General features: G+C 38.6%; 1 protein-coding gene and 1 pseudogene across 14 annotated transcripts in view; one reads left to right on the top strand and one right to left on the bottom strand.

Moving 5' to 3' along the window:
• MTMR3 (myotubularin related protein 3) overlaps positions 1-26,613 on the bottom strand; it is a 137,764-nt gene that overhangs the window by 68,023 nt on the left and 43,128 nt on the right. For 2 of the 14 annotated variants that reach the window (XM_073886809.1, XM_073886810.1), the window contains exon 2: positions 365-400. The exons of the other annotated variants lie outside the window; for them this stretch is intronic. The gene's annotated coding sequence lies outside the window, so the exon portion shown is untranslated. The remainder of the gene's footprint in view (positions 1-364; positions 401-26,613) is intronic. 14 annotated transcript variants of the gene reach the window in all.
• Positions 16,612-16,737, top strand: LOC112813238 (small nucleolar RNA SNORA70; annotated as a pseudogene).

Raw genomic sequence — 26,613 nt, 5'->3', positions numbered from 1 at the left:
GCCATTGCTGTTACCTCTGCCTGATTTACTCACACTGCTTTATCTATTTGGTTAAATACTATGTATCCTTCAATTCTTTCTTGAAAACAAAGCTTTCACTGTGAAAGCTTCCCTGCAGAGTTCATGTGCACTTTCAATGTAGCTCTATTTTATAATACTAAATGTCATTATGATTATTTACACTTCTATCTGTTCTACTAGACAGATTATGATTTCTTATGTAAGGTCATTTTCCTACTCAACAATGGAAGCCAAGGGTGTTACACTATGCATTAATGAGAGGCACTACAATATAGCTTATTAGGTAAGATCACAGGTTCTGGAATCAGACTGTTTTGGATATGAATTTTGACTCTAAACTTACTTGTATCAGTTTGGGTAGTTCACGAAGTTTCCTCATCTGTAAAATGGAGATAACATTAGGAGAGTTACTGCACTAGTAGTAACTTAAAATCAAATGAACACTAATCTGACAAGGACAAGAAACATGCCCAATAACTAATTTTTGAATTAAAAAAACAAAATTTAGGTAAATACAAGAAATTAACCATGCCTTCTATTTACCACCCATTAAATAAATGTTTGAAGCACACCCACGTCCATTTAAAACCTCTACATTCTAGTTCTTACCATAAATGCAACAGTTCTACCTGCCTGTCTTCATAAAGAATAAGCCCTTATAACAGATATATGTTTCCAATTATAAATTGGCATTATAAACCTTCAAAGTCCAAAATAAAAAAGTAGTATATGATTCTGCTGAAGCAAAGATCTGAGTAGCCACTTAAGACTTAAGAAGAAATCACTGAACTGAGTGAGCCAAGCAACATTAACCACTATTCTCTACACATTATCAATGAACTCTCAGGGTACTATCATTGTATTGTAAAGATCTACTGCATCCATCTCAACAACAACGTCTCCCCAAAATGAGGCCCTTCTCTCTCATACAACCAGGTCTGCCTCAAATGAGGATCTTACTCTTCCCCTCTAGGACATTCTATGTTCATTCCAAATTCCTTGCCATTGTTTATGTTGTTTCCTATACACAGACTGGCTTTTTTTTCTACCAACAAGATCATCAGAGCTCTCCTAGTATTTTAGGCCACTAAACTTTTACCGCATTTTTGCAGACAGACATGACTTAGCATTTATTCTCTTTTATCAAATTCCACTTCTCCCCCTCCTCCAAATCCCTCTCCCTCCCTCTCTCCTTCTCTCTCTCTCCAAAACACACATAGTCTGTAAGTTCCCACAAGAGCTACTCAAAATGTTTTGATTAGTCAATGAAATATTTCTTTCCCCTTAAGGGTTTTGGGATAAATCATAAAAAATTTTCTCATAAGCAATTAAAAATAGCTATAGGTGATAATTCTCATAACAATTTTGGGAAAACTGAAGTGCATTCTCCTTTCATGTTCCAACATTAAGCTAAAAATAGGTAATACGTGATCATAATTAATGGTATAATGTCGTTTGACTAACACATAAAGACTTCTTGAAGTGACTAGGAACTTGATAATGGCTGCAGTATCAGTCCTGAACTGGTATTAATAAAAATGCCAATTTAAAAAAAAAATGCTGCTTTTGTATAAAATGGTGGTTTTTGTAAAGATAAAAAAAAACACTGCTTCAAGACAAGGATATGGAATATAAAAGTGACAGCAAGAGGGAAGTGGTTTGTTTTTTTTTTTAAAGAGTGATTTTATTTTATTTTTTTTAAAGATTTTACTTATTTGACACAGAGAGAGAGAGACAGCGAGAGAGGGAACACAAGCAGAGCGAGTGAGAGAGGGAGAAGCAGACTCCCCACTGAGCAGGAAGCCCGATGCTGGGCTCAACCCCAGGACCCTGGGATCATGACCTGAGCCAAAGGCAGATGCTTAACGACTGAGCCACCCAGGTGCCCCAAGAGGGAAGTGGTTTTAATCCTCTTTGACTTCTCTGAGGAAATCATATAAAAGCAGTTCTTATGGGGCGCCTGGGTGGCTCAGTTGGTTAAGCGACTGCCTTCGGCTCAGGTCATGATCCTGGAGTCCCGGGATCGAGTCCCACATCGGGCTCCCTGCTCGGCGGGGAGTCTGCTTCTCCCTCTGACCCTCTTCCGTCTTGTGCTCTCTATCTCTCATTCTCTCTAATAAATAAATAAAATCTTTAAAAAAAAAAAATTAAAAAAAAAAGCAGTTCTTATGATCAAGCCATTCCTAGAAAATCCTTTTTACATTCCATTCTTTGTGTAATAATTTTGTTTCTCCCCTGAAAACTGGATTGCTTCTCTGTCCTTTTCTCAACTTTTCCTGAATTAACAAAGGAAGAGCAGACAGGTTCACAAATTGGTGAGACTACATAGTTTCTTCCAACTTGAAGCCAAGATAATTCTTCAGTTGTATATATTTAACACTTTCTGATAACTGCAAAGAACCTGAATGGTACTGCATTCACATGAATAGCTAACTCTACAGCACCAGAAAGCAATGGTAATAATATCAGGCATGGTACTTATTAGAAAATACAAGGCCAATTTTTTTTTAATAATGTTGGGTTTTGTTTTTGTTTTTTTACAGTGACAGTAAGAACAGGGAGAGAAAACACTATCAGTACAAGTATAACCTCACATTAATGGGCCAACTGAGACCAACTGTTAAGGATGTTTTAAGCAGGGGCGCCTGGGTGGCTCAGTCGGTTAAGCATCTGCCTTTGGCTCAGGTCATGATCTCTGGGTTCTGGAATCAAGCCCCACAACAGGATTCCTGCTCAGCAGGGAGTCTGCCCCCCCCTCAAATAAATAAAATCTTAAAAAAAAAAAAAAAAGGATGTTTTAAGCAGCTAATTTTATTGAGCAGTTCTCTATATGCCAGGCACTGGTTTAAAAGTATTATATGTAAAAAAAATAAAATAAAATAAAAGTATTATATGTATTAACTCAATTAACCCAATAATTCTGTAAGGTAGTGACCATTATAGTTTGAAAAACAGTTGAGGGGTGCCTGGGTAGCTCAGTCAGTTAAGCATCCGACTCTTGATTTTGGCTCAGGTCATGATCTCAGGGTCATGAGATCGAGCCCCACCTAGGGATCATGCTAGGCACGGAGCCTGCTTAAGATTCTCTCTCTCGGGCGCCCGGGTGGCTCAGATGGTTAAGCGTCTGCCTTCGGCTCAGGTCATGATCCCAGAATCCTGGGATCGAGTCCCACATCGGGGTCCCTGCTCCTTGGGAGCCTGCTTCTCCCTCTGCCTCTCTCTCTCATGAATAAATAAATAAAATCTTTAAAAAAAAAAAAAAAAGATTCTCTCTCTCCCAGTCCCTCTGCTCCTCCCCTCCCTCCCTCTCTTACACACACACACACACACACACACACACACACACACACACACGAAAAAACAGACATACAGAGAAGTAATTTTCCCAAGATTATACAGTTAAGAAGCCAGAATTCAAACCCAAGCATTCTGGCTCCACAGTTTACATTATAAACATCCATGCCATACTGCCTTCTCCATTCAATAAAATAAGTTTGTTAATATAGTAAAATTTGATGTTAACTATACTTCTCATAAAGCAAATCCAAGGAGAGCCCTTATATATTGAGAATATGTTTCTTATATATGACATGTGCTACTATATTTTTCAAAGAGCAGCATTGGCTTTATTAAGTTTCATTCTCCCACAAAAAACTAAAGATATTCATCAGTGTTTTATGATCCACCATCTCGAGAATGCTACTTGACACTTATTCCTAAATATCTTTATTCTTACAACCTCTTCTCCCTTGTCACGATAGTTCTGAACTCTTAATTCCATCCTCCAAGGTACTGACAAGTCATCTCATTTCATCATCTGTATCACTCTTCAGAACATTATATAGAGAGCACAATCCTAGCCTCTTTATAAAACCATCTGTTGTCTCTTATCTGATAGCAACCCTCCAGTAACAATGAATATAAACCTCTAATCCACTTTGCACCACTTAGCAGTAAGACATTTTCATCCCCTATAGATGAAGATGCCACCAGAGATAATTAGAAGCTTTTGTAAAGTTAAAATATATCCACTGCTTGTGGATGTTCCATAGTCCCCATCATAAGATACTACTCTGTAGGGCTGACTTTCAAAGCTATGCAGTTTGTTATTTCATCATCTTTAAATAAAATCACAGATTATTTTTTGGGCCAAATACCCCAAGATTTTTAACTTCATTAAGGTATAACTGAAGTAAAACAAACTGCACATTTAAAGTGTTTTTTCTTTTTTCTGTGGTAAAATATACATATCTACAATTTTAACCATCTTAAGTGTACAACTGAATAACCTTAAGTACATTCACATTGTTGTGCAATCACCACCACTATCCATATCTAGGACTTTTTCATTATCCCAAACTTCCTTTTTAATGCTGAATAATGCTCCATTGTATGTATATACCACATTTTGTTTATACATTCACACTGTTGTGCAATCACCACCACTATCCATTTCTAGGACTTTTTCATTATCCCAAACTTCCTTTTTAATGCTGAATAATACTCCATTGTATGTATATACATTTTGTTTATACATTCATCCACTGATGGACATTTAAATTGTTTCTACCTTTTAGCTACTGTGAATAGTGCTTCTATGAACATTGCTGTATAAATATCTGTTAGTCCCTGATTTCACTTCTTTTGGATAGATATTTAAGAGCGTTATTGCTGGATCATATAGTAATTCTATGTTTAATTTTCTGAGGAACCACCACACCGTTTTCCCTCAGCAACTGCACCATTTTACATTCCCACCAACAATGCACGAGGGTTCTAATTTCTCCATATCCTCACCAGCTCACTTCCACCTTTTTGATACGAGCCATCCTAATGGGTGTGAAGTAGTATCTCATGGTTTTGATTTGCATTTCCCTAATGACTAGTAAGTGATGGTGAGCATTTTTTCATGTGCTCACCAGCTATTTCTATAACCTCTTTGAAGAAATGTCCATTAAAGTCTTTGCCCATTTTTTAGTTGGGTTGTTTTTTTGGTGATGAGCTGTGTTTCTTTATATATTCTGGATAGTAATCCTTTATCAGATATATGGTTTGCAAACACTTTCTCCCATTCTCTGGGTGCCTTTTCATTCTTGATAGTATACTCCAATGCATATTAAGTTTTTAATAAAGTTCAATTTATCTATTTTTTTCCTTTGCTGCCTGGCCTTTTGATGTTAGATCCAAGAAATCATTGTCAAATGCAATGCCATGAAACTTTTCCCCTGTTTTCTTCCAAGAGTTTTATAGTTTTAGCTCTTAAGTTTAGGTCTTTGATTCTCGATTACCCAGATAATTATGAAATCACAAAGATCATGCTTTCAAATCCATCAATTTTTTTTTATAGTTTAAGTATTAGGTGAGACTTAATAAATCTGTGCTATGGAAATAGTCAGAGATACACAAGATGTTAATTTATGCCCTGTATGTAATTTTAAAACATTTATAAATAGGTAAATTGATATAGCTATACAATAGAATAGTATGCCCTTCTAAGCACAGGAGTGGATGAAAATCCCAGGTTGACCAAATTATAGACTATTCCCCTCAACCACATGATCCAAGGAGAAAAACAAACGGAATCCTTCTCCTTTGGTGCTTGGCTGGCTCAGTCGGTAGACATGCAACTCTTAATCTCAGGGTCCTGAGTCCAACCCCCACATGAGGCATAGAGATTACTTTAAAAAACAAAAAACAAAAAACCCTCTCTTCTAGAATCATGGTTTCCAAGCTGTGTGCTGAGGTACCTTGAGGGTACCACAGTAAAATCACAGGGGCACTCTAGGGACTCTCAAGTTTTTTGAGGGAAACAGCAATACTTGACGTATGTGGACCACACAAACAACTATCTAAGGTCATTCATAATTTCAAAACTAGCTCAAAAAACATTCCTTTCAATATTTAAGGAACAGCGGGAAGCCTGTTCTCCCTCTCCCCCTGCTTGTGTTCCCTCTCTTGCTGTGTCTGTCAAATAAATAAATAAAATCTTTAAAAAAAAATATTTAAAGAACAAGGGTTTTAAGCAAATTGCTATGATAAAAAGTATCATATAAAAATCAGTGTCAAACAGGAAAAAAGGCTGGAATATCTGATTCCAAGGTCTGAGAATTTGTACGGTACCCAAGTCACACCTATTAAAATTAAAATGTTTTCTTTCAAATTATATGTATCAACTTTTCAAGTAGCTAAATTGTTAGGAAATAGACACTTAACCTTAATAAATGGAAATATTACTATTTCTTTTGGTGAAGGGGCACAGTGGAAAATATTACTGAGCCACCAAGAGGAAGAAGAGACTCTGGACTGTACAGCCATGAGCCAGGAGAAGCCTGAAAGAAATCACACCAAAGCCCAAAGAGATGCAAAACTAGAATAATTAAAACACTATCCCCAATCCCAAGTCCTCTATCTGGCTGTCACAGGTTTTCAATTATATGAACTGCTCCAGTATCCTGCCAGTAAAGCCACACCTTCTTTTACTTAAGCTCTAATTCAGTTTGTCACCAGCAACCAAGAGTCCTGAATAACAAAATCAGATGATTCACACATTCAGCCTGATTTCCTTAATAAAAACCATAATTAAATAATGTATACCAGGTTTTTTTTTTTTTTAAACAAAGAGGCAGAATTAGGGCTACTGTAACTCAAATACAAATCATCCCATTTACCATGTCCTGTATTAACTGAATATAAGGTAACTCCTATTAGATATTGCAAACTTAGACAAAATTCAGTTTTTAAAGTTTTATAGATTCATTTTACTTTATTTATTTGAGAGAGAGAGAGAGCATGAGCGGAGGGGAGGGGCAGAGGGAGAAGCAGATTCCCCACTGAGCAGGGAGCCCAAGTGGGGCTCAATCAGTCCCAGGATCCTGGGATCATGAGCCAAAGGCAGCTGCTTAACTGACTGAGATTACCCAGGCACCCCTATAGATTTCTTCTTGACCAAAATACCCATTAAACTTTCATGGCACAGGGGCCCCCAGGTGGCTCAGTCATTAAGCGTCTGCCTTCAGCTCAGGTCATGAACCCAGGGTCCTGGGATCAAGTCCCACATTGGGCTCCTTGCTCAGCAGGGAGTCTGCTTCTCCCTCTGCCTGCCGTTCCCCCTGCTTATACTCTCGCTCACTCTCTCGCACACGCTCTCTCTCTCTCTCTCTCTAGCAAATAAAAAGAAATAAAATCTTAAGAAAAAAACAAAAAAAAAAAAGAAATAGGATTTAGAGGTGCCTGGCTGGCTCAGTCGGTAGAGCATGCAACTCCTGATCTCAGGGACATGAGTTCAAAGCCCACGTTGAGTATGGAAATTACTTTAAAAAAAAAAAGTTTTGTTTTTTTTTTTTTTTAAGATTTTCTTTCTTTATTTGCCAGAGAGAGAGAGTACGAGCACACACAAGAAGGGGGAGTGGCAGGCAGAGGGAGAAGCAGGTGGAGCAAGGAGCCTGATGCAAGACTCGATCCCAGGACCCTGGGATCATGACTTGAGCCGAAGGCAGATGCTTAACCGACTAAGGCACCCAGGGGTCCCTGGATTTTTTTTTTTTAATATTTAAGTAATCTCTACGCCCAATGTGGGGCTCAAACTCCCACTAAATGAGCCAGCCAGGTGCCCCTGGATTTATTAATCTTATATAATATATACGTATGTGCATACACACATATTTAGCCCCAGTCTGTAAAAGAAAATGCAAATTTTTCCCAAACTACTTCCCTTTTGACTCTGAGTATATCTTCCCCAAATGTCTATTTTTTCATGTAGCACTGTTTATTAATAATTATTCAGTATTATTTAAATGTTTAATATTTAAAGTGCCTCTTACCCCAATGCAACTCTGATTTGATAGAGACTGCCTAAAATTTCTAGGGTAAAACATAAGAGTCTAAAGTTTTTTAAAAGCTTAAATGTAAATCTGTGAAGCCTGTAATTCACATGTTCAATTAAACCTCCCCAAAAGAGAATCTGGACTATGCAGTCTACTGAGTTGCATAAATTCCTGGAGGCCTAAAGATGAAGAGGAAAGAAATATAGAGATTAAATGTTTACTTAAAAAAAAAAGGAGAGGAGCACCTGGCTGGCTCAGTCAAGAAGAGCATACGACTCTTGATCTCAGGGCTGAGAGGTCAAGCCCCACAGTGGGTGTAGAGATTACTAAAAAAATAAACAAAAATAGAAAGGTAGAGATAGAACTCAATAATCTGGATATATATTAATGTAAAGCAATTGAGGTTTTCAACAGTTCGTTGGTATCTGTATCAGTCAAATAAGAAAACAGAGAAATGAAAGCAGGAGATGAAGAGGAGAAAAGAGAGGTCCCAGAGATAATGTGTATTAAATGAAGAATGAAGTGATCTTTATATCACGGTGCATATGCACAAATTTGGGTTAATCATGTCTCCCTCCCAATGCAAAATATGTTAGCTCCTAGCTTATCTAGTATATCTCTGGTTTTAATCTTTCCCATGCCTTTTTTTTTTTTTAAGATTTTATTTATTTATTTGACAGAGAGAGCACAAGTAGGCAGAGAAGCAGGCAGAAGGAGAGGGAGAAGCAGGCTCCCTGCGACGCGGGGCTTAATCCCAGGCCCCTGGGATCATGACCTGAGCCGAACGCAGCAGCTTAACTGACTGAGGCACCCAGGCGCCCCTTTCCCATGCATTCAAAACAGTTACTACAGAACTACTTTCTAGATTTTTTACCCTCATGTTCTGACAACCTTTTTTAATTTTTTTATTGTTATGTTAATCACCATACATTACATCATTAGTTTTTGATGTAGTGTTCCATGATTGTTTGTGCATAACACCCAGTGCTCCACGCAGAATGTGCCCTCTTTAATACCCATCCCCAGGCTAACCCATCCCCCCACCCCCCTCCCCTCTAGAACCCTCAGTTTGTTTTTCAGAGTCCATCCTCTCTCATGGTTTGTCTCCCCCTCTGACTTACTCCCTTTATTCTTCCCCTCCTGCTATCTTCTTCTTTTTCTTTTTTCTTAACATATGTTGCATTATTTGTTTCAGAAGTACAGATCTATGATTCAACAGTCTTGCACAATTCACAGCGCTCACCATAGCACATACCCTACCCACTGTCTATCACCCAGCCACCCCATCCCTCCCACCCCCCCACCACTCCAGCAACCCTCAGTTTGTTTCCTGAGATTAAGAATTCCTCAAATCAGTGAGGTCATATGATACATATCTTTCTCTGACTGACTTATTTCACTCAGCATAACACCCTCCAGTTCCATCCTCTGACAACCTATTTTTGAAATAATTCCTTTCACCACCCAATGGGCAGATCCATGAGCCACTCCAGGTTTCTTTAGAATTCTAATTCCATCTTGCACTTACATCCAACTCTGAAAAGAGCTAAGATTTCTAAAATATATTAGACACTATTTCAGATTATCACTGGGGTGAAATGGCAGTTTCAAGTGGATTCAAAGTTTGTCCAGGATCCTTCATTCCCTGTTTCCAATCCAGCACTGCTGCATGTTTCCCCTGCTTCTTTATCCAATGCTTCTCAACCTAGCAACAGAAGGATCCAGCCTCCCGTCAGTCCACTACAAAACTAATGGGGGTAATATCAGATAAGTTAAAGCAACTTTCATCCCAGGATGAAGTCAGGTCACAAAAAAGCACTTAACTAACAAATTTCAAAGTATATCTTAAGGTCATACCTTAACCTTTACCACATCAATTCACGTTGCAACCCTGACCCCAGTCTATTGTATAACCCAAGTAATTCCCTCCAAGTCTATTTATGTAATCAAAGTCCAAATTTTAAGAAGGAATCCAAACACACAAAATCTTAGTACAGAATCCTAAACAGAAACCCAAATAAAGATTAAAACACTTCCAGCAACAATGAGTAATTCAAATTACCAACGGGCTAAAGAAACTCAAAAAGCTTGATAAAATATTTAAAATTATCTTAAACGTGGTTCATTCCTGGGTTTTGGCACCACAAACTAATAAAATAAATTTTAAAAATAAAATAAAGGCAGGACGCCTGGGTGGCTCAGTCGTTAAGCATCTGCTTCAGCTCAGGTGATGATCCCAGGGTCCTGGGATTGAGCCCCTCATCGGGCTCCTGCTCAGAGGGAAGTCTGCTTCTCCTCTCCCACTCCCCCTGCTTGCGTTCCCTCTCTCTCTGTCCAATAAATAAAATCTTTAAAAAAAATAAAAAATATAATAAAATAAAGGGGCACCTTTATTTTAGGGGGGCTTAGTCGCTTAAGTGCCTGCCTTTGGCTCAGGTCATGATCCCAGGTTCTTAGGATCAAGCCCCTCATCAGCCTCCCTGCTAAACAGGGAGCTTCTCCCTCTTCCTCCTGCTCCCCCGGCTTGTGCTCCCTCTCTCTGTCAATGAAATAAACTTAAAAAAAAAAAATACTCTTAAAAGCAAAGACCTAAAAATACAGTAAGCTATTATCAAAATTAAATTCCCTGAGATATGAAAGAAGACTGAAATTCAGAAGAGATGAGTCCAATACTTGGGTCGGCTTCTGCCCTTGGGTTATTTGCTAAAATTAAAGAGAGACAGAGCTGTACATCCTATAACCTCTAAATCTGGGAGAGGGGGGCAGAGCCACACCTAGCATGAAGCCCGACATGGGGCTCCATCTCACAACCCTGAGATCATGACCTGAGTCAAAATCAAGAGTAGGATGTTTAACTGACTGAGCCACCCAGGCACCCAGCCTCCAAATTTTTAAACAGTCCAACCACACACTGTTAGAAACATACAACTGAAATTTAAGGAAACAGAAAATCTGAAAAACAGACAATGAAGAAATATGCAAATACTAACAAACAGAAAAATGGTTTGGGTATACTAACACAAGATAAACTAGACTTTAAAGCATTATTAGAAATAAAGAGGAGAGGAAAAAAATGAAATTGGCCCCTATTTCATACATCAAGTGGGCTACTGACATAACCATAAAGGCAAAGATAAATCTTTTTTTAAAAGATTTTTTAAAATAATCCCTACACCCAATGTGGGGCTCGAATCCACAACCCCAAGATCAAGAGTCACATGCTCTTCCAACTAAGCCAGCCAGGCACCCCCCAAAAATAGAAATCTTTAAAAAATGTTTGAGAAGAAAATATTTTCATGACCTCTGAGTAAAGATTTCTCAAGACAAAAAAGTAACCATAAAGGAAAAAAAAACAAGTCTGACTACATTAAAGTTAAGAATTTCTACTAATTAAAAGACCACAAAGACAGTGAAAACAAAGCCAAATAGAATGGACAAAAATATTTGCCCAAACTTAACTGACAAAGAGTCCAGAATATATAAAGAACCATAAATTAGTATTTTTTTAAAAAGATAATTCAATAGAAAAATAGAGAAAAGAATAGGCAACTGCAGAAGAAATCCAAATGGCCCATAAAATAGGCAAAGATGCTCAAACCCAATAATCAGGGAAATCCAAATTAGAACCACAAGATACTACTACTTACCTCCTCAAATTCGTCAAAAATTGAAAACACTGACAATATTAAGTGTTGATCAGGATGCAGAGCGACGGAAACTCTTGTTCACCTCTTTATTTCTAATAATGCTCTAATAATGGGAATGTGAACTGATAAATCACTTTGGAAAACAACATGGCACTTAAGTTGAAGATATATGCTGTGTCCTGGCACCTGTGCTCCTGGGTATACACCCTAGAATGTGACACCGCACCTGAAGAAATGTGTAAGATATTCATAGCAGCATTGTTCATAGTAGCCCAAACCTGGAAACATCCCAGATGTCCAGCAACAGTGGGATAATTTGTAGTATATTTTCCCCTATCATGATCAAAAATGTACCATATTACAGCAGTAAAAATGCATTAGATCAACACAACACACAGGAATGTGCAAAAGATAGAAAACACACACAGTATAGTTCCATTCAAAAACAGACACAACTAGGGGCGCCTGGGTGGCTCAGTCGGTTAAGCAGCTGCCTTCAGCTCATGTCATGATCCCAGGCTCCTGGGATCAAGCCCCGCATCGGGCTCCCTGCTCAGCGGGGAGCCTGCTTCTCCCTCTCCCTCTGCCTGCCGCTCTGCCTACTTGTGCTCTGTTAAATAAAAATAAAAATCTAATAAAAAAAAAAATGGGGCGCCTGGGTGGCTCAGTCGTTAAGCGTCTGCCTTCGGCTCAAGTCATGATCCCAGGGTCCTGGGATCCAGCCCCGCATCTGGCTCCTGGCTCCTTGCTCCGCGGGAAGCCTGCTTCTCCTTCTCCCTCTCCCACTCCGCCTCCTTGTGTTCCCTCTCTGTGTCCCGCTCTGTCAAATAAATAAATAAAGTCTTTAAAAAAACAAAAACAAAAAAATAAAACAGACAAAACTAAACTATTGTTTATGGATACACAGGTAGGTAATAATATCAGTAAAAGTGAGATAGTGATAACCATCAAGACTAGGACAGTGGTTAGTTATTTCTAAGAGGAAGGGAGAGGGAGCTGTGTAGGAAGGAACAGAGACCAGGGCAGCATTCTGAGGTGCTGGGGATGTTCTATTTATTGATTGGGTGGTAGTGACATGAGCGTTCACTTTATATAACCATTCATTACACTGTACATTTGCGTCTCATGCAGTTTAACTGTGTGTCACGTTTCACTACAAGTACTCAAAAAAAGACAATTTGGGAGAAAGAAATGCATGAGAATAACAAACTTGTGATGGTGTGATTTCTGGAACAAGGGAAGGATATTCAAGGGTCTTCAATTCTAGAAAAAAGAGGTCTTTTTGGTTGGGAGTGGGGAAATAAACAAATCAACACTGAAGACAACAGAGCAGAGTAGCTTGCAAAACTTTTTTAAGACCATCACAGAAAAGAAGATTGGTGCCTACTTTCCAAAAGTCATGTTGCCTCTGTATGACAGAAGCTACAGATGTCCTGAGGATAACAGAATCTGTTTGGAAGACCACTAACACCATTCTCATCTAACTCAGCTCCGTATTTCCTTATCCACTTCCTGTCCTCTTGAGTAGGAAGAAAGGCCACTAAACTCAAAGTCTGACTTTTTCCCCATCATGATTAAAAACATGACTTCAAGTGAGGATACCTGGTCTAGAATAAAGTATCACAAAACAGGCAAGTCAGAAAGAAGTAAAGGTTAAGTTCTTACCTAAAACAATTGAAAATGACAGACAGTATCTTAATGTATTATCCCCTCTACCACTAAGAGTGGCAAAGCTAGACAAGAAAACTATACACATCACGTAGTTCAAGTTGTCATGAAAGGGCCAATAAACTAAAAACTTAAAGGCATTCAAAAGGCAAACTGTTGATTGCTTTTACACAAAAACTTTTATGCTACAAATATCATACTAAGGGGTGCCTGGGTGGCTCAGTCGGTTAAGCGTCCTACTCTTGATTTCAGCTCAGGTTATGATCTCAGGGTTGTGAGATCAAGCCCTGTATATGGCTCTGTGCTGGGCATGGAGCCTGCTCAAGATTCTCTCTGTTCCCCTCTACCCCTCCCCATCCCTCTCTTTAAGAAAAAAAAAAATATCTTATTTTGGGGCACCTGGCTGGCTCTCCCTCTACCTCTGCCCCTCCCCCTCTAAAATGAATAAATAAATCTTTTTTAAAAAATCTCTGGCTATTTAGTGGGTACAGAGATTCTGTTTGGAATGATGACAAAGTTCTGGAAATACATAGTGACAGTTACAGAACACTGTGAATATACTTGATGCAACTGAGCTGCACACTTTAAAATGGTTAAAATGGGGGGCCTTTGGCTCAGGTCCTGATATCAGGGTCCTGGGATCGAGCCCCACACTGGGCTCCCTGCTCAGCAAGGAGTCTGCTTCTCCCTCTCCCACTGCCCCTCCTCCCCACTCATGCTCTAATAAATAAATTTAAAAAAAATAAATAAAATGGTTAAAATGGTAAATTTTATGTATATCTTCCCAATAAAAAAGATTTTTTTTTTTTAAGATTTTATTTATTTATTTGACAGAGAGAGACACAGTGAGAGAGGAAACACAAGCAGGAGGAGCGGGAGAGGGAGAAGCAGGCTTCCTACCGAGCAGGAAGCCCGATGCGGGGCTCGATCCCAGGACCCTGGGATCATGACCTGAGCCGAAGGCAAACGCTTAACAACTGAGCCACCCAGGCGTCCCAATAAAAAAGATTTTTAAAAATTGTTAAAATCTCTGCTTATTAGAGAGACCATTAAGAAAATGAAATTCACAGAGTGGGGGAAAATATTTGCAAATACATATATCTGATAAAGGACTCATGTCCAAAATATATAAAGAACAAACAAATCAATAAAAGGAAGAAAATTTTGTTTTATAATTTTTTAAAAATATGTTATTTATTGGGGCGCCTGGGTGGCTCAGTTGTTAAGCGGCTGCCTTCGGCTCAGGTCAGGATCCCAGGGTCCTGGGACCGAGCCCCGCATCGGGCTCCCTGCTCCGTGGGAAGCCTGCTTCTCCCTCTCCCACTCCCTCTGCTTGTGTTCCCTCTCTCGCTGTCTCATTGTCAAATAAATAAAATCTTAAAAAAAAAAAGGTGTTATTTATTTATTTATTTGACAGAGAGATAGAGAAAGAGCACAAGTAGGCAGAGGGAGATCCCCAGGACCCAAGGATCATGACCCAAGGTGAAGGCAGCTGCCCAACTGACTGAGCCACCCAGGTGCCCAAGGAAGAAAATTTTTATGGACGAAAGATTTTAATGGAAACCTTACCAAGGATTTTTATTTTTTTTACAGATTTTATTTGACAGAGAGAGCACATGCACACACATAAGCAGGGGGAACAGCAGAGAGAGAGAGAGAGAGAGAGAGAGAGAGAGAGAGAGAGAGAAGCAGGCTCCCCGCTGAGCAGGAAGCCCAATGCAGGACTCGATCCCAGGACCCTGGAATCATGACCTGAGCCAAAGGCAGATGCTTAACTGACTGAGCCACCCAGATGCCCCAAAACCTTACCAAAGATATTATCGATGCCAGTAAGTGCATTAAAAGATGTGGATCATCATGAGTTATTAGGGAAATCCAAGTGAAAACACTACAATGAGATACTCTTTCACACCCAATGGGATAACTAAATTAAAGAGACTTACAAGAACAAATGTGAGGATGTTGAGTAACTGAAACTCATACGTGGCTCATGAAAGTATAAACCTGGCATTACCACTCTGGAGGACAGTCTGGCAGTTGCTTATGAAGTTAAACATACATGTATTCTATGACCCAGCAATTCCATTCCTTGATACTAACCCAAGAGAAGCGAAAACATGTGATCACAAGAAGGCTTGGAAACAAATGTTCAGAGCAACTTTATATTCATAATAGCCTGGAAAGAACTCAAAATTTCCAGTATCAAGTGATCAGATAAACAAGTTGTGGGTGCATTTCTTCAATGGAATACTACTCAGCAATAAAAATGAACAACATGGATGAATCTCAAAAGCATTAGACTGACTCAAAGCAACACTTACAAAAGAGTAAATACTATATGATTCCATCTAAATGAAAAAACAGATAAAACTAATCTATAGTGACAGAAACATACTTTAGGTTGGAAGCATAGTTTGGGTGGGAAGAGAAGGGGAAATAACCAGAAGGGGGCCATGAGAGAACGTTCTACTATAAAGTTATATATCAGGATTGAGGCAGTGGCTACACAGCTGTAAACATTTACTGAAATTCAAACTGCATACTTCTATGTGCATTTCACTATATAAATTCTATTTTAATTTTTAGAAAATCCTAACATCGTATCCTAAAGCAGGGGCTCTAACCCTCATCCAAAAGTAGCAGGTATAGTATCCAGAAAAAGTTGTACAACCAGATCATATGTACCACCCTACACAGGTCACCAACTGTTTCAAATCTCTCTTTCTGAGGGAATGCATATGAACTTGTGGTCTTCCATATAACCAAAGGATAAGCATTTACAGGTGATCAGTGTTCTAGGTAAAGTCTAAAGTTTTTCTAAGGTACAGAAATTTCCATGAAGTTAATCAACTTCTAAGGAGATCAACTTCATGACATGATCAAGGGAATGTGTTATATGACAGCTTTTGTCCATCACCCAGCACCTTCTGTCAGGGAAATGGTTGTTTAACCACCTATTAACCTGATGGTGAAGAGGAAGAAGAGGGAAAAAAAAATGTTGGACCTTTGATTTTCCTACTTGGAAAAAAAAAAAGAGGGGGGAGTTCTAGTTTCAGCTCCCATAAAACTTACCTGTTAAAAGTACAGTAATATTCTTACTAATAGTTGCAGCTGCTGATAGTCTACATCAATTGTTATTCTTTTGTATAAAATACACAAGTAATACCCCAATATACAGGAAGTCATCCCAGAATAATGTCTACCTGGAAAACCTGAAAAACTTTTAAAACTTTCATTAAAAAATTTTATCTTCGGGCACCTGGGTGGCTCAGTTGGTTAAGCGACTGCCTTCGGCTCAGGTCATGATCCTGGAGTCCTGGGATTGAGTCCCACGTCAGGCTCCCTGCTCAGCGGGGAGTCTGCTTCTCCCTCTGACCCTCTTCCCTCTTGTGCTCTCTATCTCTCATTCTCTCTCAAATAAATAAATAAAATCTTTTAAAAAAAAATTTTATCTTCAAGCCAACTGTGCTCTTTCTCCATGGGGGACCAGTGTGTCATGGCTGCAAAGAGTAGCCTCCTCAGTGGTGTATGCAGCCTGCTGATTGCATGGGTTGCCCTAAGAGACCTTGGAGACAGCCCTTTCCAGTGGACATTGAGGTCTGACATGCTATCTCCAAGCCAGGCTGCAGAGAGGCATGCGGGGTGGCTTTGGAAAGCCCCAGGGCACAGTGGCCAGGGTGCACAATGGCCAAGTCATCGTGTCCATCTGTAACTGTTAGCTGCAGAACAAGGAGAATGTGACTGAGGCCCTAGGCAGGGCCAAGTTCAAGTTCCCTGACCGCCAGAAGATTCACGTCTCCAAGAAGTGGGGCTTTACTAAGTTTAATGCAGACGAATTTGAAGACATGGTGGCTGAAAAGCAGCTCATCCCAGATGGCTGTGGGGTCAAATACAACCCTAATCGTGACCCCTCAGACAAATGGAGGGCTCTGCACTCATGCCCACCCAATAAATCCTACTTCCTGTCAAAAAAAAAATTATCTTCAGAAATTAATGCTTGATTTAGCTCACTTGGAAAACAAGCACAGGGCTTTTGCTAATAGTTGTTTCAGCTAACCTTAATTAGCATGCCCGAAAAGGTTTATAAAGTTATCTCAAGAGTGAGGTAAGCACGTGACTTAAAGTCACAACTCAGGATCAATTTCCAAAAGTTTAAAATCTTTAAAAAAAAAAAAGAATTCCTTAACTAAAGACAAATACCATATGATTTCACTTATATGTGGAATTTAAGAAACGGAACAAATGAACAAAGAGAAAGAAAACCAAAAACAGACTCTAAACTAAAAAAAAAAAACTTTAACCAGAGGGGGGGGGGGGGGGGGGATGGGTGAAACAGGTTAAGAGGATTAAGAGCACACTTATCTTGATGAGCACTGAGTAATGGCTAGAACTGTTGAATCACTATATTGTACACCTGAAACTAATTTAACACTGTATGTTAGCTATACTGGAATTTAAAGAAAATAATTCTTTGACTATTAAAAAAAAAAGTTTATCTCTACAAGACCTCAATCTCTGAATAAAACAAAAACAATCACGTCCAAAACAGTCCCTTTCCCATCTTTTAAGATCCATAGTTTTGTGTTTATTTTAACCTATAATAAGAACAATTTGTACTGTGACACTCCTTAACCAGATCTTAAGCTAGAAAATAAAACTAAAAATAAAATTTGCCAAGGCAAATAAATGACTATTAAATGGAAAACTTGGGTGTCACTAAATAATGTTCTACTACAGATTATTATTAAATAGTAACATTAAACCCATCAACATTTTCTGAGATGTTAACAAAGAAATCCATTCACTCTAAAGCTGAAATTTTTTTTTAATGTTTTATTTATTTATTCATGAGAGTCAGAGAGAGAGAGAGACCGAGGCAGAGGCAGAGGGAGAAGCAGGCTCCCCACTGAGCAGGGAGCCCGATGCGGGGCTCGATCCCAGGACCCTGGGATCATGATCTGAGCCAAAGGCAGACGCTTAACCATCTGAGCCACTCAGGCGCCCCAAGCTGAATATTTTTTTTTTTTAAGATTTTATATATTCATTTGAGAGAGAGAGAACAAGCAGAGGGAGAGGGAGACAGACTCCCCACTGAGCTGGGAGCCTGACGTGGGGCTCGATCCCAGGACCTGAAGATCATGACCTGAGCCGAAGGCAGACGCTTAACCATCTGAGCCACTCAGGTGCCCCCAAGCTGAATATTTTTTAAATAACCTCAAGCTGGGCCCTGCTTTCTACTAACTTCTTAAAGCCTATTTCAGCACTAAGACAATCTAATCTAAAGGAGAGAAAGTCAGGAAATCAGGTTTTCCATTAAACTCCCAGGCTCACCAACCTCCCAACTGGCATCTAGTACAGGAAAAGCCTCCAGGGAAGGAAGGAAGTCTATTTGCCCTGCATTACTGGGCTGTAAGTTTGTGTTGTTATGGGCACCAGCACAATAAAACAATATAAGGGCAAGGAAGCAAAAAGCTGACCGGATAAGACAATTGGTCTATGTGTTCAGTATATTAATGACACTGTAACTATTTGGTTATGCTTAGGTAGCATAACCAAATAGAGTTAAATTATATATAATATATATGTGTGTGTATGTGTATATGTATATATAAAATTATGGGGTTAGGGTCAATACTTTAATAAAACTATAGCAGTTAAGGAATCTTTTATTCTTCTTAAATCTAATCCTTCCAAATTACAATTATAGACTATAGAACAGGAAGAATGCAAACCCATCTAAGGGATATCAGAACAGAGAGCTGATTTTGTCTCCAGCCTCTAAACGTTTCCCCGCAAAAGGGTATGGGAAGATAAAAGATTATTCAACCAGTCAGTAAACCTAATCAGAAAGGCAAATTCTTTTGCAAAAGTCCGTATTTAAGACCACATCTGCTTTTATGTCTTTATTCTACTCCCCACAGCTTGTGGCAGAGTGGAGGAATATGATTTCCCCTTTTACTATGCACTGTCACTTCACTTTCTGCTCTTTTAAACAAAGGCTTCAAGGGAATACTGGTTTTTAAGAATTAAAAACATACACTAGCATTCAAAGAGTGTTAGCTTTTAGGCATTCATGCACAGCTTTAGAGTCAGGCTGACCTTGCCTCAAAACCTAATTCAGGCTTTTATTAGTTCTGTCATCTTGAGCAGGTCTCTTTTCATTAACATGTTTCTGACAGCAAAAATATCTCAGTGTTATTGTAAGTGATCTAATACACAGAAGCAACTAGAAGTGTACCTAGCACTTAGTAATCGCATACATGTTAGCTATTCCTACTAATACCGTTATGTATCAATAACTTAGTTACACCACACATTCTCTAGATACCTGTTTCCTGCGCTCTCAAAAGAAATATAATTATCTGTCTTGCCCTATCTCATGGGATTACTGGAAAATAAACCAATATACATAAAAAAAAGCTACTAAAAGGGGTGCCTGAGTGGCTCAGACGTTAAGCGGCTGCCTTCGGCTCAGGTCGTGATCCCAGGGTCCTGGGATTGAGCCCCGCATTGGGCTCCCTGCTCAGCAGGAAGCCTGCTTCTCCCTCTCCCACTCCCCCTTGCTTGTGTTCCCTCTCTCGCTCTCTGTCAAAAAAAATAAATAAAATCTTTAAAAAAAAAAAAAGCTACTAAAAAGTCTTCATTATGGATCTATCCATTACTCTGCTCACAAAAAAAACTAGTTAAACACTGCATACAGAGCTCTGTGTGAATACTATAGAACATTATAGGCTTAGTAAAACTAGTCTAAAGGACTATTTAAGTATTATTCTGTTAAACAAAACCAAAGTCTAAATAAGTATCATCTTCCTACTTAAAAGCTAGTATTTACTGAACTATGTGCCTATCACTGAGCTATGTATTTTTCATACATTATCTCATTTAATCTTCATAGGGTTGTTGTTGAGATAGGTACTATTTATCCCCACTTCAGTGAGGACTGCAAATCTCCCAAGGATTAAGTAATCTGCCCAAGGATTAAGTAATTTGCCCAAGGTCAAAGAGCTAGTATATTTCTAGATTCTAAAAATACCATGCTAGAATGGACGCCTTAGCATGATGTGACATGATCACTTGAATGCAGTTTTCCCCTAAAACAATGGTAAGATCTTTTCAAATTCTACAAATCAAGTACTAAAACTCAGATACTAAGGAAAAGAGATACTATAAATTTTACACTAAAATGCAAATATAACCAGAGAAAACTTCTGAAGTTAGATGTACAAGAGAAAAATTGGGCTCCAGAATATCTAAACAGGGCACAAGCAAAACCATCCTTCTTTAGATACTCCAACATGGATAGCTGCTCATTTGGCGAGATGTGTACTAAGACCTTTAGTGTACTGAGTTTTTCACAAACAAATTTACTCACTTCCATAGACAGTAAGCACAATATAAATGCCTTTATCCATAAATCAACTGCCCTAAAAACATATACTATTATCGGGAAAACAGGAAGGAAAATAAATGTGGCTTGGACAAGCATATCATCTCTGTGGGAGGCAGTGATAAGGGACAACTAAAAATGCTCTGTTACGTATTATCTTGACACTTCATAGTGTTAGTGAGCAAAGAACACTGACAGACTAAGGCCTAATTATAATTAGTAACTCTCAGTTCAAAAATTATGTGAAGATACTGTAATATAGTAAATTTTGTGACAACAAACCTAATGAAATACAAGCCGAAGTTAACAAGACGCATTTTAATTTTCAAATTTCAAAACGTCTTGACCAAAAGTAAAATAAACTACATTTGCATTTAGTTAAGCTTAAAAACATACTGAAACTTCTGTTGATAGAGGAACCTGAGGCAGTACGTGAAATATCTTGCCAACTGTGAGGTGTATCCAAGAACTCAGATATAAGATTATCCTCAAAATTAAACTCTAAAAATCCATAAAGGATTACTACATGGTTATGTAAGAGAATGTCCCTACCTTATTCTTAGGAAATAAACTCTAAAGAAATCAAAGGAATTCTGGAGGGGCACAGTTCCTCCCACTTACTCTCAAAGGGTTCAGAAAAAAAAAAATGGGGAAAGAATTATAAAGCATATGACACAAAATGTAAACAACTGGTGAAGGGCAAGATTGGTAAATTCCTCATCTCTGTAACTTCTACTAAATTTGAAATTGTATCAAAGCAAAACATTTTTAAAATCTGACACAAATATGACAGATTAATATTATTCAATTAGTCTGTAGGTACATGAATATTCATTACACTACTTTATTATTCTAGATTCTCATGATTAAAAAAAAAATCCAAATGAAAAAGAAGGCTGTACTCTAGTCCCAAGTATATTCCAGCCATGAGGAAGGCTGCATAAGACTACACTAGAATTTTGTTATTAATCAGCTGTATCAGACAATTAAGCCTTGCTCACTTCCATGCCTTTCAAGCAATCTCCGATTATAACTTTACTAATAGGTTAGGTATGCTAGCCTGGTGCTCTATTAAACCTACAACCGAAAAAAGAAACGTTTTAAAAAGAACTTTTACTATGAAACTGAAAACAAAAACAAAGACACTATAGTGACAGAAGTCAAAATAGTGATTATCTCTTCGGGGTATGTACTGACTGGGAAAGAGTAGGAGAGAGTCTTATGGGAGGAGAGCTGTAAATGTTCTATCTTAATCTGGGTGTGGTTATATGGGTCTATACATATGTAAAAAGTTACCAAGCTTAAGGTTACCACACTTTATTATAGGTACAATTATTTCTCAATTTTATAATAAATTAAAACAAACAAGTAGTGCTTTCAAAGACATTCTCAGTTCAAATCTAAAACCCACAATGCGATAGAATGACAGATTACACTGGCACTCAGATTTATAGTATTTTTTTTTTTTTTTAGATTTTATTTGTCAGAGGGAGAGAGAGAGTGGCAGGCAGAGGGAGAGGGAGAAGCAGGTTCCCCGATGAGCAGGGAGCCCGATGTGGGATCCGATCCCAGGACCCTGGGATCATGACCTGAGCCAAAGGCAGACGCTTAACTGAGCCAGCCAGGTGTCCCACTGGCACTCAGATTTATAACCAGTCCCTATAATCTTGGTTAACATGAGTATACCAAGGTGGGTTGGTTGAGGTGGGGGTTTTTTTTTGTTTTTGTTTTAAAGAATAACCATTGCAAAACTTTAAATAGAAGGTGTTCAAAGATATTAAGACACATGCAAGGAAGAAGGAAGGTCAGGAGTTCCCAACAAGTACCATGAAATCTTGCTGAATCTGTAACATTATGATCTTACAAAAGAGCTAGAAATAAGGTTAGACACACTCTCCTCTACTCTTTTATGTTTTAGTCTTAGCCTGCTTGAAAAGATAAGCCACCTTGGCAGCTCAGTTGGTTAAACGTCCAACTCTTGATTTCAGCTCAGGTCATGATCTCAGGGTGGTGAGATCCAGCCCCGCACCAGGCTCACACCGGGCATGGAGCCTGCATAAGATGGTCTCTCTCCCTCTCCCCTCGGTCCCTCCCTCTCCCTATCTCTAAAAAAAAAAAAAAAAAAAGATAAAATGCATAGTTTTTTTTCCTCCCTTTGAGGAAACTATGGGAATAGAAAACTATTTTTTAAAATATAGCTTTGGCAAAAAACTAAACACTCTACCACTGTGGATGTTGTCCTTTATTCAAACAATGCCTGCACATTCAGGACAATATAAACCAAATCAATGTACATAATGGTAAACAGTACCATGAAACTAACATTTAAGAGGCAAGTATGGAAATAGATAGGGGTAAATCAGCTACTGCTATCTTCCTTCCACTGGGCTATATCTCATTTCAGAGATTCAAGTACTGTTATCCTTACTGTGTCAGTATTTCCACAGCGGAACTGAAACCAAAGTTTTTTTCTAATTCAACAGTGAAGTTGCTAAGTCACCATTCAGAAATCACTCTCAACTCTAAAGAAATTCAAGAATTTTTTTAGCCAAAAACATCTAAGAAATTAATCATTTTTTCAAGTTCGCTTTCTTAATAAACTGAATATAATCATAAACCCCGAAGTCTACATAAAAGGTCTGGAAATGACCATTTATATCAAATTTCTATAATAAGCAACGCTAATCTACGGTGACAGATCAGATTAGTGGTTCGCTGAGACTAATGAGAGAAGTGACTGCTGAAGGGCATTAGGAACCTTTTCTGTAGTGATGGACATATTCTCTGTCTAGAATAGGGTGGTGATTTTATAAGCCTATACATCTATCAAAGTACACTAGATGAGTTCTGTTGCATATAAATATCTTAATAAAGCAGACTTAAAAAGTAAATACACACAATTGAGAATTTGAAAAATGATTGGTAAATCAAATGCTAAGGGAAAAAAACTCACTGAAATTAATTTAACTGAAAGAAAGGTACTTGTATAGAAGCCAATCAAGGTGACTCTCAGGGACGCCTGGGTGGCTCAGTCGGTTAAGCCACTGCCTTCGGCTCAGGTCATGATCCCAGGGTCCTGTGACCAAATCCCACATCAGGCTCTCTGCTCAGTGGGGAGCCTGCTTCTCCTTCTGCCTGCTGCTCCCTCTGCTTGTGCTCTGTCAAATAAATAAATATTTTTTAAGATTTTATTTATTCGACAGAGAGCGAGACAGCAAGAGAGGGAACACAAGCAGGGGGAGTGGGAAAGGGAGAAGCAGGCCTCCCGCGAGCAGGGAGCCCGATGCGGGGCTCGATCCCAGGACCTGGGATCATGACCTGAGCTGAAGGCAGATGCTTAACTGACTGAGCCACCCAGGCACCCTCAAATAAATAAAATCTTTAAAAAAAAGTGACTCCCAAAGGTACTTGACCCTCACCAGCTCTACTCTCCATATACCACTCCCACTCCTCAACCACTTGCTCAATGCTATAAGCATTTCAGTCAAGATACAGAGCCTTTAAGCATTATTGATACCTTTAAAAATAGTAAGTCTCAGGGGAGGGAACCAAGTCTGAGTAAATGGACAACAGAAAATAATAAATGCACACTTTGCTAAAGCTATCTTACAATAATCTAAACCTCATAAATAATCAGAAAAATACAAATAAAAACAGTGAGGATAACTATTTTCCTATCTTCTATCCATTAGACTGGCCAAAATTAAGGTACCATTTACTTAATACTGGAATGAACATGGAAAATGACTACCTGCATACACTTTGGGTAGAAGTAAAATTGTTATAGCAACTTTTTTGTTTTTGTTTTACAGATTTTATTTTTAAATAATCCCTACACTCAACGATGGGACTCGAACTTACAACCCTGAGATCAGGAGTCAAATGCTCCACCCACTGAGCCAGCCAGGCGTCCCTATTATTGATACTTTGAAGAGCATTTTGGCAGTATTATTAAAACTATAGCTATGTAGGGATGCCTGACTGGCTGAGTCCGTAGAGCACAAACTCTCAATCCCAAGATCAAGAGTCACAAAATCCATGTTGGGTGCAGAGCTTACGTTTGGAAAAACAAAACAAAGCAAAAAAAACTATAGCTACGTATACCATATGACCCAGCAAATCTGTTTTGCCTTTTTTTTTTTTTTTTTTTTAGTACTCTCTACCCCCAGAGTGAGGCTTAAACTCACAACCCTGAGTTCAAGAGTCACATGCTCTACCAATTCAGTCAGCCTGGGGCTCTGACCCAGCAAATCTATTTCTCAGATACTTCAGAGTAGTCACCCATTGAGAGAGATGTTTAAAAAAAAAAAATAAAAAAATCTGTCACTGCAACAGCTAGTAAGAACAAAAGACTAAAGACAATCTAAATATCTACCAACAGAGGAATAACTACATGAACAAAAAATTATGTTCATATTATGGAACATTATATAGTACTTAAGCAAATGTCTCTAAGACATATTGCAGAGAAAAATTATAAAATGTAGAGAGAGATGTACAGTATAGTAAAAAGAAAAAAGGGAAAGAATGCCATATATTATTTAGGGGTGTGGATGGATACACATACATACACACAAACACACACACACACGCATGAGGGAAAAGCCTTTGCGCAGGGGTGGGGGGTGGGGTGGGGGATGTACTGAATGAATTATAGTGATTATTTCTAGAGAGAATAAAAGACCAGGACTAAAAATCACGGTTAAAGGAATTTTAGCCTTATCTTTAATGTTTTAGTATTTTACAAGGAGAAAGTATTCACCTAACTCACATACTGAAATTTTATTTTGGAAAGCACTGATGCAAACAAGAAACAGATGTATTAAGTTTTCTTCCCTTAAACAGTTCAAACTGAGAAATATTACTATTATTTCACACAAGTTGCTGTGTCTCTATCATGCACCATATTGCACACTACTTTGGAAAGCCCATCAATACTCAAATTTTGTAATAAACTACCACCACTAAGGAAAAATAACATTACTCTCTAATACACCTCAAAATCTATAAGAGATAATAAAAAAAAAAAAACAAGAATGTAAAACAAAAAACTTCAGGGGTGCCTGGGTGGCTCAGCTGGTTAAGCATCCAACTCTTGATTTTGGCTCAGGTCATGATCTCAGGTTCTCAAGATCAGTCCCTCATGGGGCTCCACACTGGTGGAGCCTAAGATTTTCTCTCTCCCTCTCTCTGCCCCTTCCCCCCTCTAAAATAAATCTTTTAAAAAATTTTTTTAATTTAAAAATAAAACAAGAGGGCGCCTGGGTGGCTCAGTTGGTTAAGTGACTGCCTTCGGCTCAGGTCATGATCCTGGAGTCCCCGGATCGAGTCCCACGTCGCGCTCCCTGCTCAACGGGGAGTCTGCTTCTCCCTCTGACCCTCTTCCCTCTCGTGCTATTTCTCATTCTCTCTGTCTCAAATAAAATCTTTAAAAAAAATTTAAAAATTTAAAAAATAAATAAAACAAGAAACTTCAAAACTACAGAACATTGTTAAAAAATTAAAGACAACGTAAACAAATGGAAAGACACCCCGCATTCATGGCTCAAAAGATTTAATTTGTTAAGATGGCAATACTATGAACTTTTATAAGAAAACTTAGGAGTAAAACTTCATGACTTTGAATTATGTAATGGTTTCTTGGATTAAAAAAAACCAAAACTGTAAGTAACCAAAGATAAAATAGATAAATGGGATTTTATCAATATTAAGTATATCTGTGCTTCAAAGGACACCATCAAGAAAGGGGAAAGACAGCTTTTCCTGTAAGCAGCCTGAGGTGATCTCGGAAATGGTTTGCTATTCATTTGACCCAAAAAAACCCAAAAAATTACGCCAACCAAGAGGTTCAAATCTTTGTGTTCACTTTAAGAACACTCATGAAACTGCCCAGGCCATCAAGGGTATGCATTTCCAAAAAGCCACCAAGTATCTGAAGGATGTCACTTTACAGAAACGTGTGCCATTCTGTCACTATAATGGTGGAATTGGTAGGTGTGCCCAGGCCAAACAGTGGGGTTGGACACAGGGTTGGTGGTCCAAAAGAGTGACTTTTTACTGCATAGGT

This window comes from Callorhinus ursinus, unplaced genomic scaffold (assembly GCF_003265705.2).
Source record: "Callorhinus ursinus isolate GAN/ISIS: 27379988/994484 unplaced genomic scaffold, GSC_fseal_2.0 scaffold72, whole genome shotgun sequence".
Lineage (NCBI taxonomy): Eukaryota > Metazoa > Chordata > Mammalia > Carnivora > Otariidae > Callorhinus > Callorhinus ursinus.
Note: the sequence above shows the minus strand (reverse complement) of the source record. Positions and strands in the feature narration are given on the sequence as shown.